Here is a 27,472-nt window from a genome sequence, read left to right on the forward strand (position 1 = left end):
GGTTTATCTCTTCCCAACTGCCCCCCCTCCCCTCCTCTTCCGTCTGATGTTTAGCAGTCTGTTCCCTACTTCCATGTGGATTGTGGTGAGGATTTAACAAGATGATGCATGTAAACCTCTCCAAGTGCCTTGGCACACTCCACACAGGCTAGTTGCCATTGTTTGTAATACTGATGAGGCCACGGCCGCGAGCGTACCATGCTGCCATTCCCTGAAGACAGTGCTTCCGTGTCCAAGAAGAACTCGTCGGAGGAGCTGATTCAACTTCTCTGCCTGAATGTACTGATGGCTTCGACCAGCATAATTGAACTTCCTCGGATATGAACACACGCTGCTGGCCAAGATAAACACATCTGAGGGCCAGATTTAGCCAACTGACTGGATATGAGAGGCAAGAGGCATTCCATGATGCAGGCTCTACTCACAAAATAAAGAATAAATCAGATCTGCACTGGAGAGAAGTTTCCTCCATGTCAACACACCACACACACACGTTATCCTGTAACTGGGGGCTGCTGCTCACTTCCATCGCTCTCTGAACAATATCAGTATCTTTGGGGTAGGTAGAAAATCCTCTGAACCAGAGCAATTGACTTGCTTTGCAGAGGTCACTGAAATAACACTACTGACTTTCAAGGCTAGGTCATAAGAGACCATGAGCCTGGCCGGTGCAGCCCAGTGGTTGGGCATTGACCCCTGCACCAAGAGGTCGCCGGTTCGATTCCCAGTCAGGGCACATGCCCAGGTTATGGGCCAGGTCCCAGTGGGGGGCATGCAGGAGGCAGCCAATCAATGTTCTCTCTCATCAATGTTTCTATCTCTCTCTCCCTCTCCCTTCCTCGCTCTCTAAAATCAATAAAGAAAAAGAAGAGACCATGAAGCTTCCACTCGTTGGCTGGAACACCCACCCTTGGAGCCCTGAAGCCACTACGGGAGGCGGCTGAGGCTGCCATGTTGTGAGGAAACACAAGCACGTGAAGAAGTTATAGGGGATCCAAATATACTCCTCCAAAACACACCACTTGTAAGACAACTGAGAAACAGCAAAAACTCTGCCTTCCCCCACCCCCATCTGTATAAAAGCAGGCTTACATTCATAGACATTGGAGACAACTGCAGACTCTTTGCCCAGAGATGGCAGAGAGAGGCATCTACATAACAAACCTTTCTAAAAAAAAAAAAAAAAAAAAAAAAAAAGTCTTTAGTAGAAACTAATTAGAAACTAATCTCCCATTAGTTTCCCCATATACTTACTTCCCTTCCCACAGTCCGCATCCCCTAGAGGCCCAAACCCCTTTCCCTTTGTCTTTTCACCTCTCTACAATGCATTGCTGTTTGTTAAGATACTGTATAAGCCTCGAGTTCTAACCACCTCTTTGAGTTACTCAGCACTGAGTTTCTCCCAGGTGTATGTGCACTGCATGTATTAATAAACTTGATTTTTCTCTTGTTAATCTGCCTTTTGTCAGTTTCATCTGCAGAGCTCCAGCCTCTGAACCTAGGGGGTAGAGGAGAAAAGTTTTTCCTCCCCTACACAGCCAGGTGTAGGCACTCCAGTCCCTTCAGGTAAGGTTAACAGCCCCACCCGGGTTAACAGCCCCAGCCTGTGAGTTAACCTTGGAGCCCAGGAGACAGTGAGTGAATGAAGAGCCTCCAAATGATGCCACCCCCCAGCCATTGTGTCCACCCAGCCTTTCAAGTCCTTGGGCCTCAAGCCCCACATACTGGGTCCTATCTGAGCTCTCGACCTATAAAAGCCATGAGCATAATAAAATGGGCTTTTCTTACGCCACACCATGTTTTAGGTGGCTTGTCATAAAGCAATAGATAAGTGAAATAATAGGGTAATACCCATTGCGTATATAGCGTCCATGAATTCAACTATGTAGGCACAAAAAGAAAAAGTGAAAACCAATTCCTATTTAAAAAAATAGAGCAGATGATTTCACTCAATGGCCATTGCATCAGTGAGCATATGCCGAGACAAGAGAGAATGAGCTGGGAGATAGGGAGCCTACTCCAGTGGTTCTCAGCCAGGTGAAGTACTGCCCCCTAGGGGACATTTCCAAATATGTGGGAGAGGATTTCATCATGCAGTGAAGGGGATGGTGATAAGAAACATCCATGGCAGCGAGGCAGAGAGGCTGAATGCCATCCGGCACAGTGCCATCCCACACCAACTACCCTGCCCCAAATGTTTCAACGCCCCTGCTGGGAAACACTGCTTGGTCTCAGCTTCAGAGGACCCGTCCTGGTGAGGGCACCTTAAAAATGGGTATTTCTTTTTGCTTGAACAGTGTGGTCTCTAACTGTAAGCTGCCACTTTTATCTGGTGTTTGGGGAAACAGTAGGTGGCTCCAATGTGGCAAGAAACAGCATTAGCCTGGCTGGTGTGGCTCAGTGGACTGAGCATCGTCCCATGCACCAAGAGGTCACCAGTTCGATTCCCAGTGAGGAGCATGCAAGGGAAAGCCAATGTTTCTATCTCTTTCTCTCTCTCCCTTCCTCTCTCTCTAAAAATCAATAAAAACATAATAATAATAATAATAATAATAATAAAAGGAAACAGCTTTAAGGCGCATTGACTTAGTAATAGACTGTCCAACACGCCCCTAAAATAGTGCTTCCCTAGGGGCCTTAGAAATACATTTTGACTGCATCCAAATGCCATCTTGCTCACTGACTTACCTTGAACCTCTTTCCCTGTGATATTCAATTCTACCAGGAGAAAATATAAAGATTCCATTCATAGAAACACATAGAAATACACAGATTTTGTGGGGTTTTAAGAATAAGTATAAATGGTATAATCTAGTCTTCTTATTTCTCAGTGTTTTTAAAATGTGTATGGGAGATTTTGCTTCTATGTCAGTACATGAGGATCAACTCCAGTCTGTTAAACTGCTGACTGGTAGCCTATGGTGTGGGTAGACTGTAGTTACATTTACATTCTGATGGACATTTGGTTGTTGCTTTATATCTCCTATTTTTTTTTTTCAATCACGACCTCTATGTCGGGGGAAATTCTTGTCCTTGAATGTTTGACTCTTCTGAGTGCATTTCCCCAGGAGCTGCTGGGACCACTGTTTATAGTCTTAATAGAGCCTGCCCAACGGCCCGGCAAACCGCTAAACTAACTTCCATCCTCACCAAGTGTTTGAGACCCCAATGGTCTCTGGACACTTCCTGAATAGCTACTCAGAGGTCTCAGGAATCGGGGTGGAGGCAATTTCTTTATCTGTCATATCAGACAGAGAGGGAAGAAATCTGTCCACATAAATTAAATTTGTGACGTATTTAGTGTCTCCTATAAAGCAACCACATTGCTGGAGGGTGTCCAAGTGAGATGGCCCAGCCCTAACCCTTGAAGAGTCGACAATCTCCTCTGAAAACACATTTTAGACTTTCAGCATTAGAATGGAAATAAGCCAATAGAGGTCCGGCCAGGGTGGCTCAGTGGTTGAGCACTGACCCACACACCAAGAGGTCACCGATTCGATTCCCCATCAGGGCACATGCCCAGGTTGTGGGTCAAATCCCCAGTGGGGGACATGCAAGAGGCGGCCAATCGATGTTCTCTCTCATCGATATTTCCATCTCTCTCTCCCTCTCCCTTCCTCTCTCTTTAAAATCAATAAAGAAAGGAAAAAAATGTTAAATAAGCTAATAGAGGAGTTCATGGTCCAGGGCGTCTGAGGAGTGGAGACGGCCACGGGTGCAGGTGGTCTCGTGCCTTCCTAAGCAGGTGTGCCCCAACTGAATCTGAGGATGAGAGGGACTTAGTACTTGAAGAGGAAGAGGAACAGAATTCTGGATGGGTGGCGACCGGGTGGAGGCACAGGTACCGACGGTAAGAAGCGGGGTGCAGGGGTGGGTCAGAGGGAGACGCCGGAGGAAGATGGGCACAGTGGAAAAGTGTGTGCTGCATTAGAGGAAAACCGCCCAGGGCAAGGCCGGAACCCAGGTCAGTTCCCGCATTACCCAAGAACATGCACAGCCAGGACCGCGTGACAGAATGGAACTAGTTCAGAGAGATACCTCAGAAGAGCATTCCACAAATTGCATCTTTATTGATTTTAATAGCACAGAAAAATGAATTTCGCACAGTACATTACACAACACTTACTTGTAAATCAATGCAAAACTGCGTGAATGTGTCAGATGACTAACCAGGAGATACAAAGTTGGGGGGGAGAAAACAGAAGACAGAAACCACGTTTTCAAGCAAATAGACAGCTATGCTGTTGTAAATCCTTTTAAAAAATAAGCTACGTGTGTATCATTTATATCTGTATGCGCATGTGTACAAGAAAACACTAAAGGCTTACAAGAATTAGCCACTACATTTTTAAAAACTACCTAAGAGCCATTATTATAAGTGATAATGATGGTAAGAACACTGACAATGATCATCACAAAGCTACAGTATAATTCCATAGCCCTTTTTAAAGTATGTTGACATTGCAGCATGACCTTTCACAACGACCCTGCAAAGACTGGGAGGAAATGACACATTTTCTGGTCACCAAAGTAACGAGCTAAGCTAATTTGAATTGAAGAAGGCATTTTTCACCTGGAGCCTAGATAGTTTTCCAAGGTCCACAGGGAAAACTCGGGGATTACGTTGTACCTTTTAATTTGCATGCTAATGCGTACATATGGCGATGTGCGTTTTTCAGAGGAAGGGGGTCCATGGATTCTCTAAGGAATCCATAAATCCCCCAAAGTTAAGAACTGCTGAAATAGAAAAAGAAATAGCCGTGAGTTTGACATTAGCAAAATGTTGACATTAACAAAATGTTTTGCCATTTTAAAACATGTTACAGGGAGATATGTAATAATTGATGTCTTTTACCTGTAGCCATAGAGATATATGCAAACAACATGATTGGCATGACCGCTACTTCAGGCTGTGATGGAGTTCCCAAGGCAAAATTTACCTTCCTACCTGATGACTAAGAAATATGTTTTTTCCCCCAGACATTGGACAACAAGCAGCACAGGAGAATTACCTTCTAAAGAAGAGAATAAACAAGGTGAGCCCTGCAATATCTTTAACTTACTTCCTAGAGTGAGTTTCCAGACCAGAATCCAGTGAGGGGGGACCCAACGGAGCCTGGTGCCCCACTGAGCTGAACAAACAGAGTTTGGAGCTCAGGGAGGTCAAGGTAGCTGGGATTTGCATGACAAGATACTAAAGAGGAGAGAACCAGACAGGCAAAGAGCTCTAAGCATTGGTAGAGGGTTCCCTCAAGTCTCCAGCAGAGTCCCGACCTGTGCACTGCGGGAGGAGCCTACCTGAGGTCAGGAACGAAGAAGCGGAGACGGAACCAGCCATGGTGCTGCAGAGGTGAGAATAAGGTGTCCCGCAGGCCAGTGTGGAACCCTGAAGCACTGGACCAATTCTTGGGTAGGTGTTGCCTCAGTGGTGGAGGCAAAGGAGCCCTAAATTAAGGGTTGCTCTGATGAACCCTAACGTCCATTTAAAGCCAATCTCAAAATAATCACACCGATTGCGGGGAGGTTGAATGTGTTCCCAGCAACACCCAACAAAAATGAAGGAACGACAATAAAACCCAGCGGCTACCAATGTGATGGTCACCCTGCCGATGTCCGCTGAAAAATTGTGAGGAGCGAAAAGAAGTGGGGAACTGCAACCCACAACCAGAAGTAGTAAGATAGTCAATTTTATGGCATGTGCATTTTACCACAATTTAATTTTTAATTTTTTTCTTAATAAGTAAAAACTTAAAAAGAAAAAGACCTGGTTTTTAAAAATGAAAAGGCAAGCCACAGACTGGGAGAAAATAGTTGCAAGATGTATTTTGTTAAAAGATTGGTGATCTAGAATTCATGAAGACCTCTTAACATTTAATTCTATGGAGTAAAAAACGAACAAGCCAGATAAAAAGTGGTCCAAAGATTTAAACAGACAGTTCACCAAAGTATATAGACAATGGCAACTAAAAACATAGAAAGATGCTCCACATCAATAACCACAGGAAAATATACATCTAAGCCACTATGCTATACCACTTCACACCCTCTGGCTGGCCATCGTTACAAAGTATCGGAGTGGATAATGGAAAACTAAAGCTCTGTGTTGCTGAGGGAGAAAGCAAAGTGTTACCGCCACTTGGAGTTTTCATTCAATTGCAGACAAACTTGCCCTATGCGCTAGTAACCCCACCCCTGGGATTTATTAAAGAGAAATGCCATTTCATTTGAAGACTGGTAGGTGAATGTCAACAGCAGCTTTATTCATAAGTGCCTACAAGTGGAAAGAACCCAGATGCCCATCGGCTGTGAATTGAGAGCCACACAATGGGATGCTACTGGGCAGCCGAAAGGAGCAGACTACCACACATGCAACAGCACGGATGACTCTCCAAAGCATGACGCCGAGTGGAAGAAGCTGGATGTCAAAGTTTACCTACAGAGCAACTTCAAGTCCATAAAAGTCTGGAACAGGCAATGCCACGGTGCTAGAACGCAGCGAAGGGTTGCCCGGGACAGGAACGGAGAGAAAGGACTAGCTGCAAGGGAGAGGCCATGGGCAATGGGGTGTTCTACACCACAGATGTGCTGGTGGTTATGAGACTCTACACAATGTCAAAACTCACTGACTCACATACTGAATATGGATTAACTCATTGGACGTAAATTACACCTCAATAAAAGTGACAAAAGTACACTAAAAATTCATAGTCCAGTTTGCTAAGAATTACCTAATTACAGTGAGAGCCAACGACAGGGTGCATACAAACCACCACGGGTCTCAGGGAAGAATGGACCTGTTCCCACGGGACGGCAGACTCAAAGGCAGTCAGGGTGACTTGAGTTCACACACACACACACAAGTGCTCTCGCCCTCTCTCCTCTCCTAGCATCTCTCCCGTGGGACATGCCACGGCATGTTTATGGCTTGGAGTGATGAAGCGGCATTATCTATGATGTACATTCACAGTGGTCTTGTGAGAAGTGAGCTCTGTGCATTGAAGTTGATCCTGGAGGTGTGCCGGGGATCCACTTCCACCTTTGGGTTAACTCTTGCAGTCCCTTCCGACATGGCCTCACCCCAAAGGAGGAAACAACCAGCATCGCCCCCATGCGGTCCAGGAATGGAGTGAGAATTGGGAATTCAAGAGGGGCCCACAGTGGGGAAATGAACACCCCTCCTTGATGTCTTACGAGAAGGGTCAAGGTCTGGGATAGATTTGCTGTTTTTGTTGTTGTTTTACTTCTTTAGAGAGAGGCAGGGAGAGGGAGAGAGGGATAGAAACATCGATGATAGAAGCACCAACATCAATAAGCTGCCTCCTGCACGCCCCCTACTGGAGATCGAGCCTGCAACCCAGGCACATGCCCTGACAGGCAACCCAACCAGTGACCTCTTGGTGCATAGGTTGATGCTCAATCATTGACCCAAATCAGCCGGGCTAGATTTACTTCTTACACAAAAGATACACACATCTGCTCCAGGGAATAATAGTGCAATCCGAGTACTGGGGACCCTTGAATGCAAGACGCAGGAATCATCATCTGTGGGACTTGGAAGATGCCTCAGCCTCTCCAGGGAACCTCTCTTACCTGGTTGGATTAGATTTTCTTGCTCCATGACAGTAACCTGCTCATCCTGGGCTCCACAGAGCAAGTGGTGATCATTTTTTTGTGTGATGTGCACAGTATTTGGAGGATGAGTGTAACCCATGCGTGTGTGTACATTTGTGACACCAGGAGATTTAGGGACACATTCATTTATTCATCCCCAATGTGCCAAATAAGGGTAAAGAGACGTCCTCGGAGGCCCAAACAGCTAACACCGGACTGGCCCCTGACCTGGGTGCATGCACATCCTCTGCCCACAGCCTGGTTTTCTTCTAGAGTTTTCTTTCCCCCTTTTCAGGGCCACAGTCAGAACCCAGACGGTCACTCCTGACCAGCTCCACCTCCACATCCAGCCCCGCCCTGGCCTTGCTCATTTCACCTTCTGACCTCTCCTGGACACGCCCACTTCTGGGCATCCTGCCGCCCGGCTCGGCCTGATCGGCCATCGCCTCAGCCGGAGGCGCACTGGCTCCGCGGGGTCTCCTGGCCTCCGCCGCCGCCCATCCATTCTCCTCACCACCAGGTGAGTCTTTCACGATGTAAATCCGCGTGTGACGATCTGAGTGATGTCCTTCTGCTTCCGACTGGACTGTGGGACGGACCACCTCCGTTCTGCTCACAGGCCCTAGTCTAACCCGAGACACGTGGGCGATTAAGAAACCTTTGCTCCCTGATGGAAGTGTGGGAAGGTTGCGTGAGTTCGTGACGTTGAGGGGAAAGGGGCAGAGCTGAAGACGCAGCTGGGCCCACGGCAGCCCGGCGACGCTGCGAGTGACCGGCGGCAAGGCCGATCGAGGTTCCGCTCCGGTCTCACCGGGCGTGGGGGGTACTTTGAAGATGCCCCTAACCTTCCGGGTCTCAGCTGCTCAGCTGCCTGGCACTGCAGGGCACACTGGGGGGAAGCCTCCGTGGCCGGGCAGCCCGACAGCCCCAGGAGCCGCTGCCCCTCACAGACACTTTCTCCGAGCCGGGCACGCAGCCAGGCGCCTACACAAACCACGTACCCTTCCGTGTCATTCTCTCGGGTGTTGTTCATCGGCCGGTCTCCAAGAAGGGACAACTAAGTTTCCAAGAGATTAGTGAACTTGCCTGCGGCGCATGGCTGGCAAATACCAGGCTAGAATTTGATTCCCGGTCACCATCCCAGAGCACAGTCCATTTCTAAAGGGTATCGCTTTCCACGTGGGCTTTATACAGCAATGTGTCCACATTCTACCCACTGCTGTTGTGTATCGTCACGTGGTCACACCAGACTGACAATTATGCACAGAACAGAGACGCAGAGACCCTGGAGTGCTGGGAGCAGCAGGTGGCCATGCAAGGGTGAGAGCATTTTGATCTGGTCCCCTGGGGAGAGACTTCTGCCCATCCTCACCCCCAAACCTTCAGAGTCTGTGAGGTGGCAGGGGAACCTCAGGTCTTCTGGGCAAGTGCAGGAAGCAAGGTGCTAGGAGGAGGGAGCCCCGTGCGTGGGGTTTCGGCAGAGACACACATCACCTGCTTCACCTGCTTGCTCTGAGTTGGTCCAAAACTCAGTTACTGTGGCATCAGTTGCAAGTCCGGTATCCAATGCCTGGAACACACCCTTCACTTTCTCTGCAGGATGCGGCCAGGGCTGCTTGTGTCTCAGGACAGCTGTGTAAGAAGCAAATCTATCCCTGACCTGACCCTTCTCGTGAGGCAGCAAGGAGGGGTGTTCATTTCCCCACTGCGGGCCCCTCCTGAATTCTCAATTCTCACTCCCTTCCTGGACCACATGGGGGCGATGCTGGTTTTCTCTTCCTTCAGGGTGAGGACATGTCAGAAGGGACTAGAAGAGTTAACCAGTCTCCAAAAGGTGGAAGTGGATCCCCAGCACACCTCCAGGATCAACTTCAATGCTTCAGCTCACTTCTGCCTGGCTGGTGTGGCTCGGTGGACTGAGCATCGTCCCATGGACTGAGAGGTCCTGGTTCCATTCCTGGTCAGGTTAGGACACATGCCCAGTTGCAGGTTCGATCCCCAGTAGGGGGCGTGCAGGAGGCAGCTGATGGATGTTTCTCTCTCACCTCAATGTTTCTCTCTCTCTCCCCTTTCCTCTCTCTCTAAAAAATCAATGAAAACATATTTAAAATAAATAAAGCTCACTTCTCACAAGACCACAAGTGAGTTTACATCATGGATAACACCGCTTCACTACTCCAAGGTATAAACATGGACTGTTCAGGCAGGTCTACGGGAGAGATGCTAGAAGAGGAGAGAGAGCGTGTGCATGTGTGTGCCTGTGTGTGTGCCTGTGTGTGTGTGTGCCTGTGTGTGTGTACCTGTGTGTGTGCCTGTGTGTGTGCGCCTGTGTGTGTGTGCCTGTGTGTGTGTGCCTGTGTGTGTGCCTATGTGTGTGCCTGTGTGTGTGCCTGTGTGTATGTGCCTGTGTGTGTGCCTGCATGTGTGTGCCTGTGTGTGTGCCTTGTGTGCCTGTGTGTGTGTGTGCCTGTGTGTGTGCCTGTGTGTGTGCCTGTGTGTATGTGCCTGTGTGTGTGTGCCTGTGTGTGTGCCTGTGTGTGTGCCTGTGTGTGTGTGTGCCTGTGTGTGTGCCTGTGTGTGTGCCTGTGTGTGTGCCTGTGTGTGTGCCTGTGTGTGTGCCTGTGTGTGTGTGCCTGTGTGTGTGCCTGTGTGTGTGTGCCTGTGTGTGTGCCTGTGTGTGTGCCTGTGTGTGTGTGCCTGTGTGTGTGCCTGTGTGTATGTGCCTGTGTGTATGTGCCTGTGTGTGTGCCTGTGTGTGTGTGTGTGTGTGTGTGTGAACTCAAATTGAGCTCAAGTGTCCCAGTGATCATTTAAATCACAGGTGAGCTACAAACAATAAGTAAATAAATGGTCATGGCTGTGACCCAATAAAACGTTATTCAAGACCACTGACATTTCAATTTTGTGCAATTCTCATGTACCATGAAGTATTATTGTTCTTTTGATTATTTTCACCCATTTAAAAAATGTAAAACCCTTCTTAGCTCACAGATCATACAAAAACAGGGAAGGAGAGTTATCTGACCTTTGAGCAATACCCTGGTTTAAATCATCCCAAGAATGTAACTCACCTTAGGAAAAAAAGAAAGAGCCGGGCAATATTTTTACAGCAAACTCAATCTGAAGTCGTCTTCCTTGTGACTCAGGCAGGTACCGAGTGGCCACAGTGTGGATACTGTATTGCAGTCCAGGGCCGTCATCAACCCCGGGGACCCAAGCGGCGGAGAGATGCTTAGGATTGCTTGGACAGTGCCATTTTAATGAACACTTACATTTAATTGACAACTAAGAGCCAGTAGGCTTTTGTGCTTAATAAAGCAAACAAAGGATTTATTTGAAGAAGGATGAGTTTTTTAATTCAATTTCCTTTAAAAACAAAACACACAAACCAAAACTCTACATGTGCCCCCAGAGTACTGGAAAGAGATGTATCCACTGGATAACGTTTAATTAAGGAGAATGAACCCGCGCCAGCTCCATGCGTTTCTCAGGGGAAAGGTCTCAAACCGTTAACACATCAGTGTGTGTTCCATCATCAGCTTTTCCCAGGGTGACACGCAGGGTCTTCATGGCAATTTCAAGGAAGGTTCTTTCTGTGCCTTCAGGCTGTCTGGTGAAGAAATCAGGGAACCGGAACCGCCTGGAAGGGGGTGACGGTGTCAGATTTCAACTGTAGCTCTTAATGACAAATTGTTACCTGGGGTGGTCAAACAAGTTAGACCAGCTGGCTGTGTGCTGAGCCAGGATTCAGAGTGGGTAACTATGCCCAAAGCTCCACCGAGGCTTTTATAAAAAAGATGCAGGATGCCTGGCAGGTGTGGCTCAGTGGTCGAGCGTCGACCCATGTACCAGGAGGTCGCTGGTTCGATTCCCGGTCAGGACACATGCCCAGGTTGTGGGCCAAACCCCCAGTGGGGGGCATGCAGGAGGCGGCCAATCGATGTCCTCTCTCATCGATGTTTCTCTCTCTCCCTCTCCCTTCCTCGCTCTAAAAAAAAAATCAAAACAAACAAAGAAAAGATACAGGAAAGGAGTCCAGCAGAAAATACTAACCCCAGCTTTGAGCATGCATCATGCTATATATACGGTTTCTCAGGTAATCCGCACAGTGATCAATGACCTAGTAGGCACCGTTACTGTTTCCAGATAGGGAATGGGGGGTTCGGAAATGATGAATGACTCGTGCAAGGTCTTCTGACAAATGCTTATGGGACACCTGTTGTTTGCCGGGGATGATGCAGGTGATCAAACCGTCACAGGTCCACATCTCTGATGGCAGCTGGGAGGGCAGAGTCCAGGGCGCTGTGAGGGAGCGAAGAGGTCACCATGCCGGCAGTGTCCCGGCCTCCACGCCGCTCCGTTGCTGAGTCACATCAAACAGTAGAAGATGCAAAAATACACGTTTTCCATAACTGCTGTTTGGGGGTCTGGGGGCTGACGTAACAAAGTTCCACCACGGGGTTCTCTGAAACAACAGCCGTTTGTTCTCCTCCGCTTTGGAAGCTGGAGTCTGCAATCACAGGGTCAGCGGGTTGGTTCCGTCTTGGGCGCTCAAAGGGGGACCCCGTTCCATGCCCCCCTCCCACCTGCTGCTGCCAGCCCGCTAGCCTGCTGGTCCTTGGCCTAGAGATGTACCACTCCAGTGTGTGCCCCCACCTCCTGCGTGTCCACCTCCGCGTCTCCCTTCCTCTTCTTCTAAGGACACCACTCACACTGGACTAATGACTTCATCCTGACAACACATCTTCAAAGACTGCATTTCACATTCACAGAGACCAGGGTTGAGGATTTCAACATATCTGGGTGGGGGGAGGGTGCACATTCAACCGCAACTGTCTGTACCAACTTGCCAGGTTCTGTTTTATGTTTTATTTCCCCCCAAAGCATTCAGTATTGCGTCAGCGCCTGAAGCAAGCGGTCCAGGGTTGACCGTCTAAGTCCCGAAAGCAAGCCAGGCCCGGGGAGCGATGGACAGTTGAATGGCTGCTGCGGCCAGAGGCCGAGGGCCCGGCAGGAAATGGCGTGAGGACGAGTGGAATAACACGCGAGTGGGCCAGCCCACCCCCCGCCAGGGGCCGCTTCACCCACCCTCAGAAGCGTCCGCGACACCCCCTCGTGACTCCAGCCTTCCCTGCAGGAGGCAGTTCCTGGGGAAGAAGGCCACCCCCACACCTCTGCACTCGGTGGACGGTCACAGCGGCCAGCTCAGAGCACAGCGGAGACCGTGAGCTGCAGCGAGCCAAGTCCACGAGGGGACAGCCTCTAGCCCCCCATGACACAAAGGCTGAGCTTGGAGACACTGAGAACCTTCCCTACAACCACGAATCAGTACAAGGAAGCAAGCAGTTCATCAAAAGATGTCCACGTCAGGCGACAGCCGACTCGCAGTGTGAGAGGTGGGAAACCGGACCAGGGCCGCGGACGAGGACCTGCGTCGGGAGACCTGGCTGGTGACTCCGACCGAGTGCACCCTGGCTGGCTGCGTCCAGGGCAGGCTGCTGTCCTCGTCTGCCCGGCAGATCGCCAGCCTCCTCGTCACGTCGTCCTCTGCAGCTCGTGGACGAGTCTGCGGCCCCGGGATGAGCCCAGTGTGCCTCCAGGTCCCACAGCGGACTTTCAGGGGCACGCACGGCCGTTTTGAGGGGGTATCAGCTTTTTCCGTAAAGGACCAGGTGGTAAATACGTCCGGCATTGCCGGCCACACAGACTCTGTCACACCACTCAGCTCTGCTGCGGTCAGCAACACCACCGGACAACACGTCCCTCGGGGGTTTGCCAGCAGGACTGATTTGCCCTCACAGGACATTCGACGTCGGGAGGCATTCAGGGTCGTCACAACTAGGGCGTTTGTATTCACTGGCTGGGGCTGCTGTAACGAAGTCCCACAAGCTGGTGGCTTCAGCAACAGAGATGCCTTCTCGGTTCTGGAGGCTGGACCTCCAGGACCAAGGTGTCAGCAGGGCTGGCTCCCCTGAGGTTGTGCGGGAGAACCTGGCCCACGCCCGTCTCTGAGCTCCTGGTAGTGTGCTGGGATTCGGGGTGTTCCTTGGCTTATAGATGCATCACCCGGTTCTCTGCCTTCATCTTCACACGGCGTTCTTCCTCGGAGCCTCTGTTCAAATCTCCCCTTTTTATAAAGACAACCATCGTATTGAATTGGGATGAACCCCGATAACCTCCTCTTTACTAATCTCATCGACAGTGTACCTACTTCTTTTTTTTTTTATTCTTTATTTTTAAACAGAGAGGAAGGGAGAGGGAGAGAGGGAGAGAAACATCGATGAGAGAGAACATCAATTGGCCGCCTCCTGCACGCCCCCCACTGGGGATCAGACCCACAACCTGGGCATGTGCCCTGACTGGGAATCGAACCAGTGAACTCCTGGTGCAGGGTTGATGCTCAACCACTGAGCCACACCAGCTGGGCAACAATGAACCTACTTCTAAATAAGGTCACCTTTTGAGATACTAGGGGCCAGGACGCTAATATATAAATAGGGGGAGGAGCTACATTCAACCCATTACAGTGAACCCCTGGGGTCCACTGGGCAGAGGCTAGGGGCCTAGGGGTACTGCTGAACAACCTACAGTGCACAGGGCGGCCCCCAAACAAAGACCTAGTCAGCCCAAACGTCAGTTCTGCCAAGGCGGAGGCTCCCCGGTGCAGCCCTGCCTTAGGGAGGTAACTTTCCAACAGGACTGTTCCCTGGGACAGGGCAAACCACCACTCGTAAAGAAACCCCTTTTTGTTCTGTACTTGCCTGTGTTCAAGAGCTTGGGTTATATTTGTTTTAAGGTCTACCCATTTCAATTTTTTTTTTATCCTCATCTGAGGACATTTTTTTAATTTATCTTCAGATAGAGCAGGAGGGAGAGGGAGGGGAAGAGAGAGAGAGAAACATTGATGTGAGAGAGACACATCACGTGGTTGCCACCCACACGACCCCAACCGGGGCCGGGGATGAACTGCAACTGAGGGACGTGCCCTTAGCGGAAATCGAACCCAGGACTCTCTGCTCCACAGGCTGACGCTCTAACTGCTGAGCCAAACCTGCCAGGGCTCTTTAAAAAAAAAAAAAAAAGAACAAGTTCCTTCTATCATCTTCATGTTCAATTCCCAACCCTTATCTGTCCTGCTTCGAAATTCTCCGCGAGTACTGCTGGGGTTGTGTTTTCTGAACCTGGATGTGGGCAGAGGTAAATTAATACTGCCTCCAAGGAAATTCATTTTCTCCTCTCTCACAACAAAGGTGATACACGGGAGAAATAAATCACAGGAAACAGCCATTAGCTCAAGAGTGAGTTCTGCGGGCGGCAGGAGGGACCCGGCGGCAGGAGGGACCCGGGCTGCAGTGGCTTTGACTTACGTATATTTCAGCAGGGAGGCCAAGAGGTTACTAAAAATGAAAATGATCGTTTCAATGAACCCTGATTGCGGTGGAGGGTTTTTGTCGTTCACATGGTTAAGTGTTCCCCTGAAAAGTCAAAGGATTTCTATTCAAATCCCCCACGAGGCAACCACTTAGTACAAGGAATTAGTGATAAGAGCCAAGTATTTCACTCCTGGAACTCCCCCACCTCAACTTTTTGTTCCCCCTTAGTGACCAAAATCATGAGGACACTGCTCTCAGAAGAGAAATAGCACCGGTTGGAAACGGCTTTCTCTCCCCACTTTTGCGCAGACTCCAAGGGTATCCGAGTGTATCACAGGTCGATGCAAACGAAAGCGACGTGTTGGAAAGACTCGGCGGAGGCTCAGCTCTTCCAGGCGACTTCGCGCCACACCTTCGCCCCGTTCCGAGAACACTGCAGCCCACGGAGAAGCAATTTGTCCCCAGCCGCAGACGGCCGGCCACAGAGGCTGGCCTGGTGCGCCATCCCACACCCCAGTCCACTGCTATGACACGCAGTCGGGGCTCTTTCAGACGCCCCATGAATGCCTGGAAGCCCCCAGAGACATTTGAGACCAGTTCTGCCCTTAGACCTGGGGTGGGAGCCCCTGCTCTGGTCCTCCCCCAGCTGAGCCCCTCCACAAGGCAAGGAGCCCACAGGACAGTGGGATGTGCCCCCCCCGAGCCTGCAGCCCCAGCTGTCCAGACCTTCAAGTACCTGGGATGTTAGAATTCCTGCCAGATGACACTAAGCCTCTTCCCAAGGCTGGGGCAGGCTCATCCCGACTCAGCCCGAGGAGAGGGTCCCACTGCTGGTATGCACCCCCAGCCCGAAGGGTGGGGAGGGTGGACAGACCGTGGGCACGCAGGTTTGCACGTCCCCATGCTATGCTGGAGGCTCCTCTTGGGGCAGAACGGAGCCTGAGCGGGGAGAAGGGGCTGGGGGCAGGGGGCGGGGGGCTGAGACCAAGGAGCCAGCATCTCCCACAGGCACCGCCCACCGCACGGCAGTCCAGAACCCCACGCTGGAACCTGGCTCTCCGGGTCAGTATGTAGGTGCATCCGCAAGGCAGGATGGCGGGGCATATTGAGCAGTTCGTTAACCTGATGGACAACTGCTCCATATTTAGACAGAGTGGGCGGGTCTTCCTTTGCACCGTTCTCCTGAGCGCCACACACGGTAGCAGTGAAACTCTTTGGAGATGCAGCCGGCGCCGGATTGGACCAACAGCAGTGGTTTGTTCTGCCTATAGAATGTTTGCCCAAATCAGTGGATACATTAACATAGATAATAAGATCAAATGAGATAGCAAATAGTTTGAATGTCTTTAGCTCCCGAGCCCACAGTGCTTACTACATGCATTTACTGGGGGGCCCCATCTGTGGCCACTGCTCTGCTCCCCAGCTCTGCTGACACACACAGCGCCCCCTTCCCGCCTCCCAGTCTTTGCAAACTTGCGTCTCGGGTCCTCAGATTTCAGAAAGCACTATATACTGACAGCCTCTTTCTCTCCCCCCACCCCCACTGCGTTGAGTCGGAGTCCTGCCTGCGTTTTGAGTCCCTCTCACCTGGACCTGGAGAAGAGGGACTCCTGTGCCCTGAGGGCCAGCCCTGGTCAGGAAAGGCTCCGTCCGTGCGTCTGCCCCGTGGGAAAACGCCTGGAGAACGTGACGTTTGCCCAGCAGCGGTAAGGTCAGCGAGGCAGCAGGGCTCAGCACCGCGGGCGAGGAGAGAGCCCACTGGGTGCGGGCACTGGCACAGGTTATCTCATTTCATCCCTCCCCCTGCTGGGAGGGAGCTGTCAGTGTCGGGGTTACAGGGGAGGGAAACGGAAGTCCAGAGAGGTTGTGCATCCTGCCACGGTCCCGCAGCACAGAGGTCGTGAAGCCAGGACTCTAACCCGGTTCTGGTTCCCTGGACTGCCTCTCACGAGTGGGAGGTTACCAGGGCTTCTGGAATTCTTATTATAAAGCGTTTCACACATTTACCTGTGCTCAGTCTCCTTATCTACCCTAGGAGATGAGGACTCTTATTAGCCCACTTTCTAGATGAGTGGACCTGGAGAAGAGGGACTCCTGTGCCCTGAGGACCAGCCCTGGTCAGGAAAGGCTCCGTCCGTGCATCTGCCCCGTGGGAAAACGGCCTGGAGAACGTGACGTTTGCCCAGCAGCGGTAAGGTCAGCGAGGCAGCAGGGCTCAGCACCGCGGGCGAGGAGAGAGCCCACTGGGTGCGGCTCAGTGTCAGAAGGGCCCTGCTCATGACTCCCACCAGCTGGGAGTGGTAACACCCCAACAACAGCAGCGTGGGGGGTGGTCCCATGTCCCCCAGGGGGTGGTCCCATGTCCCCCAGGGCCCCTGTGAAGGAGCACCTAGGGACACTGCAGCTGCATCTCTATGGACTCAGAACAAAGTCCTCCCTGTCCTGGACGAGAAAGCCCACAGAACAGTGGGGAAACCAAAACACAGCACAGCCCTGGCTGGTGTTGCTCAGCAGTTAGCGTCAGCCCACGGACCAGAGTCCCGGGTTCAGGTCCTGGTCAAGGGCACATACCTCAGTTGCAGTTTGATCCCCGGCCCCTGTCAGGGTTGTGTGGGAGGCGACCAGTCGAGATGTCTCTCTCACACCAGTGTTTCTTCTCTCTCTCTCCCCACTTCTCTCCCTATCTAAAACAATCGATGGAAAAGTATCCTCAGGTGAGGATTTTTAAAAAACACAGCACAGAAGTAAACACACTAGATGATGTTTAATTCACAAGGACATAGATTTACATCAACTGAGCAGCCACCACACCAGGATCTATGCAAAAACGCAGCCCTAGCCCTGGCTGCTTTGGCTCAGCAGTTAGAACATCGGTCCGTGGACCAAAGGGTCGTGGGTTTGATTCCCTGTCAAGGGCATGTACCTGGGTTTCAGGTTCCGGCCCTGATCGGGGTCGTGCAGGAGGCAACCAATCAATGAGTCTCTCTCGTATTGATGTTTCTCTCTCTCTTTCTCCCTTCCTCCCTCCCACTCTATCTAAAAATCAGTAGAGCCCGACCAGTGTGGCTCAGTGGACTGAGCATCATCCCATGGACTGAGAGATCCCAGTACAATTCCCGGTCAGGGCACATGCCCAGGCTGTGGGCTCGATCCCCAATAGGGGACGTGCAGGAGGCTGCTGATGGATATTTCTCTCTCATATCGATGTTTCTCTCTCTAAAAAATAAAATAAAATAATCAATAAAAACATATTTAAAAATAATAAATAAAAATCAATGGAAAAATATCCTCTGGTGAGGATTAACAACAACAAAGAGAAGCCACAGCCCTGTGCGGGCAGCAGCAGCAGCAGTGTTGGAGAGCCATTCTGGAGGTAAGACCGCAGAGGCTTGGGGAGATCAGCTGCTTCAGGGGAGCAGTCAGGACCTCGTGGAGATTCCAGCCCGCATGGTCCCACCTGAAACCCTGTGCTCTGGATACCTATCCTAAGTAAAGGGACATTTGGGGATTCCTCTTTTTACGTTTTTTTTTTATTATTATTCTCACCCGAGGACATTTTTTGCATTTATCTTCAGATAGAGCGGGAGGGAGAGATGGGGAAGAGAGAGAGAGAAACATCGATGTGAAAGAGACACCTTGAGTGGCTGCCTCCCACACGACCCCAACCGGGGCCGAGGACACACTGCAACCAAGGTACATGCCCTTAGCGGGAACCGAACCTGGGACTCTGTGGTCCGCAGGCCGACGCTCTAACCGCTGAGCCGAACCGGCCAGGGCTCTTTTAACATTTTTTAATAGTTTTATTAATTTTTAGAGAAGAAAGGAGAGGGAGGAAGAGAGAGAAACATCCATATGAGAGCGAAACATGAATCAACTGTCTCCTGCACGCCCCCTCCTGGGAACAAGCCCACAACCCGGGCATGTGCCCTGGCCAGGATGCAAATGGGCGACTTTTGGTGGATAGGACGACACCCAACCGACTGCGCCACACCAGCCAGGGCTGAGGACTCCTCAGGTGCTGCAAGTGTGGCTGATGAGATAAAACAGAAACTCGAACCCATCCCAAGGGTCCCCAAGCCTCACAGTCACAGGGCACAGAATTCTTGCAGCTCAGATTTCCCTGTGGGTTGTCCCCACCTGCTCGCGCAGAAACACCAGCTCTTGCCAAGCACCCCCTCCCCACGACACAGATATTTCTGGGATTCCGCAAAGGGTGCCTGACACACACCCAGCACCAAACCGCCGTGCCTCCCGCCAGAGCTCCTTGGGGGAGCCTGCTGCCAGGAGGTGCCCACAGGGGGCGCACCAGTGTCCATGCGAGCCCCCTGCCCCTAAGGTCCCGGAGCTGCGTCTTCACAGTGCCGGCGTGATGCTGAGTTCCCTGCAGAAGCAGGACTGTGTCCCCACCGACATACTGGGCAATACCTTGTCCTGTGGATCCCAAAGCATGTTGGCAGAATCTTACCAACCCTTCCATGGGAAGAGCTGCTGGCTCCTGACAGGAGTGCCCTTGGCCCCTCTTGGAATCCGAGTCGGGCAAAGCACAGAAGGCCTGCCATGTGCCTCGTCCCCGACCTCTCCCTGCTCCTCCAGCCAGTCCCCAAAACTACAGTGCTTGGTGACCGGAGCAAAGACCTCAGGGGGTCCTGGCCTCCTAGCTCCGAAAACAGACGGTGAGTCGGCTTCATCGGTGATGCTCTGAATGCGCATCAGGGTAAGTCCTGCAGGCCCACTCTGTCCGCAGCCCCTTCCCCGCGGCCTCGCCTGCCCCGCTGCAGCTCCAGGACTGGACACGTGAGCGGCAGCGTGGCCCTGGGAGGAAAAACCCGGGGCTTCTCCCGTGGGCGAGGCTGGTGCCCGTGAGGCAGCACGGGAAAACAGGACGTTCCCCCAGGCTGCGGCCGGGGACCCAGGTGTGAATCCTGACTCAGCCTCCTCCCGGCTGTGAGCCCTGGGCAGACGCTTCCTCCCTGTCCTTCGCGACTCCTCCCCGTCCAGCGGGGTGACAGCGCCGTCCTCAGAGGGTCTGTAACGTTCAGGGAAGGCGTGAGCCTGGCTGTCAGTACCACACCGGTGCCGTTAGCTAAACACCTTAACATCACTGCGCAGCCCGCCTTTCGAGTAGGCGACATGCACGCGGAAGTGTGGCCTTTTGAACAGCCGCATGCGCATGGGGGGGGGGGGTTCCCAATGACTTAAGATGCTTCATCCCAAACACTATTTCTATGACCAATAATAGTGGCCAAGGAGCTGTAGAAATGACTTCTTTACCCTGGGGCAAGGAAAGAGGCATCATTTCAATCCCCGAGGTGAAATCCTCACGTCTTGCCTCCTGACTCTGCCCTGCTGCCTGCCTTCAAAAGCCCCCAGTAAATAAAAGCTTGCTACCTCACCACACTGAACCTCGAACAGCTTTCTGATTAGGGCGTGGTCTTCCTTTCCGCACGAATCGATGGATTTGTGCAATTCCTCACGCATAAAGGGCTGTTTCTGCATTAAGTAAAAAAGGTACCATTTTCGCTCGTGTTCCAAAAGAAGCAAATAAAAAATAATGTAAAGTCTTCCCTGGCATGTTCCACTTCTCTTCCTCCCCCCCCTCTTCCCAGTCACACACACAGAGCAACAGGGGATGGGAACTGCTATGGCGTGCCCGTTTCCCCGTAAGATGGCTTTGGCTTGAGGTCAATAAGGGATGAACAGCCAAGAGTGGCTTCCCTCCCTCCTGCTGATCCGCCCCTGACTTTCATGAAATCAAGGTGTAGTCTTTAGAAACATAAATGAGAGATGATAAAAAGATGAGCCAGGCTAGACTGAAAATAGGAGGCATGTACCATCTCTGAAAGGTGGCAGCAGTTAGGTCTGTGGCCTCTCCGAGAGCCGGCTCAATCCGGCAGGCAGCACAGACAGGCCCCCAGGAACAGATCTCTATCATTGGCCTTATTTGTACAGCGGCGATGAATTGACACTTGTAATTGCATTGGCTTGGAAGTAAACAGGTCTTACTTTCCTAGCTTGAGTAAAAGCTTTCTGAGTCCTGGGGCACTCTGCACCACACCAGCTCTAAAGACCTCTCCCGGCCCCCGCCCAGGAGACTGCCGGGGTTGTTTTGGAACGCGTCATCACAAATGCGCACTTTTCATCATGGAGCCCTGCTACCGACACCATGTAATTATCCCACTTGACCCACCTGGGAGACAAGCTGTCCCTCCCCGCACTTAACTGAGGACACACGGTGGAATGCGACTACGGATCTGCTCACTAAGGTCCATCCTGCCCTGGAGACTCTAATCAGCTCCAGGGTCAAACATGAAAACCTTCAGTGGATAATTAGCTGAAGACCGTGGCTGAGAATCCAGCACCTTCTGGCTGCTCCCTATCTGGTCAGACGTCAAACCTTGAAGAAGAAGGTCAGAGCTATTCTCTGTGCTGGGGAGTGGACAGCCGCCCTTGTAACAGGGTGGGGAGGGCACTGAAGGCCTTAACATCCTCACACTTCTGTCCCACCTTCTGCCCTGCTCAGCCACGGAAATTCACCGATGGACCAGACCAGTGGTTTCCTCCCCTGGCTGCGTGTTAGAAGCTTTCTGATGAGACATTTTGTCAAATGCTTGTCCCTGGCCCCTCTACAGACTTAAACTCTCGAGGGAAATTCTTTTGGGGTGCGGTCTGGGAATCTGTATCTTTAAAAGTGCCCCAGCTGGTTCTGGTACCTGTACTACAAGTGCTTGGGAAACACAGGTGAGAACGGTCTCGAGGCAGCAACAATAAAACGGAAATTCACTTGTCAGTGAAGAGGTTGCTTCTTCTAACAGCTCCTCACGTAGATTAATACGTTAGACAAGACAGGAACACCTTTGTCTCTAAGAGTTCAGGACGGAGGGAGGTTGGGACACTAGAAGGTTTTGTCCCTCACACCTGCGTGTTTGGAAATAGCACCTCAAATTTTCCTTCACACTACACTCTCTTGCCAGTAGATAAGGTGGCTCCACTCACCCCCAGCTCCTGCAGTGGACCAGTCAGGACAGTCCAGGCCCCAGGGGGCCCGAACAGGTTCAGGAATGAGTGGGTCGTCCGTTAGGCCCATCCCAGACATGTTTCCTTGAACACTAGGGCATGGCGACCCCTCTTTCTGGTGGGATTGCTGGGAACAGGCCTCCTCGGGGCGGTCTGTCTGACACAGGGAGACTGCAACAGGCAACACCAAACCTGATCGCCTGTTGGAGCCCCAGCCCCACTGTGGTTGCTCCAGAATCGTCAGGATTTTGAACAAATTAATCCCTCCCCCCTCCTTCTCTCCTAGGCAAGCTTGGGCTGGATTCCTGTCAATCACGAGTCTGGGAAACACACTGGGACAAGCCCAGAAGCCAGGGGGCATGAGAGCGCTGGGCAGGAGGGTGGAAGATGCCGATACTAGTTAACAGATGATGACAGAGCCCCGCTGGGCACCAGGCACTGCCAGGTACTGTGGACGTGGGTGCTACGTCAGGCACGAAAGACAAAGATAAATAAGCCCAGTCCCTCTTCCGGGGAACTCACAGTCTCGCCTGGGACACAAACACAGTCAGCTGTGGGGGTTGTGGACGTCACTGTTGGGGGGAAGGGCTGGTAGGAAATCCACAGTCTGTTCTCCAGCCGTAGGAAATACCGTGAAATAATTTCAAGCTTTAGTCTCCCCACTGGTGCCATTAAAAAGCTCTCATCTCTTTTCCCAAAGGATGGGGGAAGGGGCGATTTCTACATCATACCCAGACAGCAAAGCCAGCAAAGGGGAAGAATATGAGGGGGTTCTTTTTAAATATACAGACACACACACACACACACACACACACGCATATACATATACATGTATATGTTTTTATTTATTTTTTTAGAGAGAGGAAGGAAGAGAGATAGAAGAAACTTCGATGTAAGAGAAACGTAGATCAGCTGCCTCCTGCACGCCCCCTACTGGAGATCGAGCCCACAACCCAGGCATGTGCCTTGACCAGGAATCGAACCAGGACCTCTCAGTCCGTGGGACAATGCTCAATCCACTGTGCCACCCAAGCCGGGCGAGGGAGTTCTTTTCTTCATTCAACAACCACAGTGCCTACGGGGGAGCAAAGCATTGTGCGAGGCTCTGGGCATACACCAGTAAACAGGACAAACAGGTCCCTGTCCTCGTCTTGGACTTTCTTTTTGTGGGGGGTGGGCAGTAAAAACAGCGAGCAAATAAATAACACTAGTTAGTGACTGGTGACATGAGGGAGTGGAACTGGGCAATGTGCTCGTCACCCAGGAATGGGGTGGAGGGACGGGGGGCTACCTGAGTTAGGACAGTCCAGGAAGGTGTTTCCGAGCAAGTGACCTCTCAGCTGGGTCAAAATTGTGGTTCCTGCCGCTGATGCAGGTCCTCGCTGGAATGCATCTGACAGAAAGCAGGGCCTTGGGTGCGCTTACGGGCCCAGGTTCTCTTCTGCTTCTGCGCCTGATGGCTCACACGTTTTTGTACACGCGGAAGAATGAGGTCCGACGCCTGCTTTCCTGTAACGTCACCACGAGTAGGGATGCGGTGGGGCAGGGGCACGAAGCTCCCGCCCATGGATTACTGGACGTTCCCCAAGGGGCCTGGCAGGCCTGTGGACCTCCGGCAAGCTTCTGATGGTTAAGGCGCCAAAACCACGTTCTCATCATATAGTAAACAGCTTGTTCTGCTGGCTAGAACAGTAAAGCAAATCCCATCATCACTGAGCAAACCACCTCGGCCTCCCAGAGTGAGGGGACGATGGCCCCTTCCCTTCCTGCTTTGAGAAGGGCCCCGAGTGCTCGCTGCAGAGCCCAGACCGGCAGGAAATGCCCAGGCCTGGCTTCTGGATCGATCCACAAACAAGTCGGGAGCAGGGAGGATGAGGCCCCGGCTGGAACCCGCCGCAGTGACTGGGAGATCAGACATTGCCTTTCCTGTGCCACTTGGAGCACTTTCCCGCTGGGGCCTCCTTTCCACTGCATTTCTGATGTGGCCCAGGATTTTAGAATGACGTGCTTACGTGTGCTTAGAGAGATAGGAGAAGAAAAACAAAAGATTTGAATCATGCTTTCGGCTGTCAAAGACAATTTTGGCATTGCCTGTCTCAAAGTGCACTAGCCTCCTTTACCCCAAAACGCTGTTTGCTCTTCCTGTTCTCATTCATGTCTGGGTGTGCCTGTGCATGTGCCTCTGTGTGTGCCTTTGTGTGCGCTGTGTGCGCGCACCTGTGCATGCCTGTGCATTCCTGTATGTGTACGCTTGTGCATGCCTGTGTGTGTGCCTCTGTGTGTGCCTGTGTGTGCGCTGTGTGTGTCCACCTGTGCATGCCTGTGTGTGCCTCTGTGTGTTTGTGTGTGTGTGCCTGCATATGTATTCCTGTGTGTATACATGTGCCTGTGCTTGTGTGTGTGTGCATGTGCCTGTGCTTGTGTGTGGGTGCATGTCTGTGTGTGTGCAAGTGCATGCCTGTGCATTCCTATGTGTGCCTGTGTGTGTGTGCAAGTGCATGCCTGTGTGTGCCTCTGTTTGTGTGCCTGTGTGTGTGTGCCTGTGTGTGTACGTGAACATTAAAGCCCATGCCTTCTGTTCTCAGGTTTCAGGGCCTGCCAATACAATGCCAATAAACATTTACCCCAGCTCATTTCCGCCAAATATCCTGTCCCTCTGCCATCCTTGTGTCTTCATGGGCTATCAAAACAGAGGATGACACTAAAGGTTGCTGCTAGTGAGAATTTTTTCAATAATCTCAAAATTGCCTGAAATTCCACCAAAAGTGTGTTGTCGGAGGAGGTCTCACCTTAACGTTTGCAGAGCCCAGGACCAGAGCACAGACGGACCCTATGCATGTCATGTCTAAACATTTAAAGTTCCCATCAGGATCCACCCAGGGCCCACAGCCTGTCCCCCAAGACCCCCCCTCTTGGCCTGGAAGCTAAAGGAGCTGCCCCCCCTGACTGCAGTGAGCCCGAGTGGTGGTAAGGACAGAGCAGGACGGGCGGACAGCTGGGCCTGGGGCCAGGACTCCTGGGGTGACCGGACCCACCCAAACCTGGGCCAGGGACTGACCTGGGCAAGTCCCCTCTGCTGCCTGGGGATCGCCAGTGGCCGTAGCTACTTCGCAAACACCACCATCCAAGCAGAGGGGAGGGGCGAGCATGGCCACCTGGGGAACCTGGTCTGCGTGACTCAGGGCGGGCAACCTGCAAAGGCCCCGGCATTTTCCCTGGTCTCCCCGGCTGGGCTCTGGTCATCTCCTTACCGCCTCACCCCCACACACCTGTGCCCTGGGCCCTACACCCTCTGTCCTGGGAGCCCCGTCTAGCTTGCCTAGCTCTTGCCCATAATGCCCATTGGTTCAAATGGGTACCAACCACTGAAATGCTTCCCAACAAAACCAACCAAAGTCTTTACATGGGTGGTTGCAGCCAGCAGGGCCCTCCAAAGCATGGGCCCCGGCCAGGCCTCTTGCTCAGGCCCGAGAGAGACTGTAGCAGAGGGAACGGGCGTGCCAGTTGGCCTGGCAATGTGTGCTGGCCAAGGAAGGTGGGCATTGGTTGATGGTGTCTATTTGGTAACAGTACTTTGATATCGCCGTCCATCAAGACACCCTAGCTCCCCCTGGCCTAGAGGTGTGCCACTCAGAACTCGCTTCCCGCCACGTGAAAACCAGGGCAGAAGGTGGGGAGATGCGCCACCTGGTGGCAGCACCCTGCATGGATGCGCCCACGTGTCCACCCATTCCTGCTTCCATGGTTTCTGCTCCTCCGGAGGCCTGTTCAGCTTCTCCTTCCCCCTGTGAGCTACTCACGCACGCTTCCAATAATTTCCATTCTATTAAGTTAGCCAGAATTGGTTCCCACCGCTTGCATCCAAGCAGCCCTAACAGACACATTAATCATGCAGCCTTCCTGGTGTGGAGGAGAGAGCTGGACTTCATTTACTCCAACCCAGGAGCGCTGAATCATATTGGAAAGAATATTCGTTTTCCTTTGTCACTTGCCTGCTAAAGACCAACCCATGGATGGATGCTTCTCTCCGTCCTCCCCACTCCCCAGTGACTATAACATGACATATTCCCAGGTTTCGGGGATTAGAGTGAAGACACTTTAGGAGCGTAGGGAGGCATTTATCAGAACACCCCAGGTGTGCAAACACCTGGACCATTTTGGGGGCTCCAAGAGGGTGAGTTGCTTTCTTTGCGGAGGAGGTTTGGGGGAAAACTGAGGTCAAGGAGGAGGTGGATTATAAGAGCCAAGTGGGATTAGGACAATGACGGAAGCAGTAGAAAGCAAGTCGGCTTGACCAGGACAGAAAGACTGGACAGTGGAGGGGTGACTAGCACTCTGGGAAAAGAAAACAGACGCAGAAGCAGTTTCCCCCCGAGAAGAGAGGAGTTGACATTCTCTTGCAGAGTTAAGCCCAGGACACATCTGAGGCTCACTTTCTGTTGTAACCACTCACGTTCCTCTCCCTCGGCCCTGGGGAGCAGAGCGGGCCCCCGGGAGGCAGCATTGGTCTCACCACGTTCTGATTCACCCCGCTCCTGGCAGAAGCCCTCCAAGACCCCTGCTGGAGAGCTGCGGAGTGGTTTGTGGTGTGGGTGGCCCTGACGGGTTCACGTTTTCAGGGAACTGCGAGCTAACCCCCCTCTCTGGGGACTCAGTGGAGGCAGAAGGGCCCCCCTGTACGGATGCCCAAGAGCCCTCCACTCCCCACTGAACGCACCTAGAGACCTTCCAGATCAGTCACCTCCTGACTCTCCAGAACCTTCCCAACACGCCCCGTCTCCGTGGATGTGTCTCATACCCCAAGGCCCCCCGACATGGGTGTCGAACACCCATGTCTCTGTGCAATGCAGGCTGTGGTCCATCCAAACCACGGGCCAGGGCCTCTCCCTGCTCCACCACCAATCACCACTTACAGTCGTTGAGGACTTACTACGTGCCGGTCGATGTCCTGAGCATTTTACACGTATCACTCAGTCCTCGCTCTGAGCCTGTGACATGGGTCCCATTGAGTCGTATAGATAAGAAAACAGAGGCACCTAGACCTTAAATAACTCACCCTGGTTACACTGTCCATTTTCAAAGCAGGAGAGAAATTCCTTTTCTCTCCCAGGGAAGACGAGTGGCACCTCACGGGTCGCGGCCAGGAATGCGTAGGATGACCCCGCGTCAAAGAGTGACCCGGCCCCACTGTCACCAGGGCCGAGGCAGGAGAACCCTCGCCAGAACGGGCTTCCCCCCGGGCGGCCCTCGAACAGGCTTTCATTAGACCCCTCGCTACGCTGTACTGAAACGATCTGTCTCCTTCACTAGCGTGAGTGTTTTTCAAGGACAGGACCACTTCTTATAAGCATTTCTGTTTCTCATGCATGACCTGGAACTCAACACACGTTTGCAAAGTAAACGACCCCACCGACAAGCCAATGAGTGAGTAATTCCTGGAGCCGAGTCTTCTCCTCCCCTGCATGCTTTCTTCC

Source organism: Molossus molossus, unplaced genomic scaffold (genome assembly GCF_014108415.1).
Source record: "Molossus molossus isolate mMolMol1 unplaced genomic scaffold, mMolMol1.p scaffold_m16_p_12, whole genome shotgun sequence".
Lineage (NCBI taxonomy): Eukaryota > Metazoa > Chordata > Mammalia > Chiroptera > Molossidae > Molossus > Molossus molossus.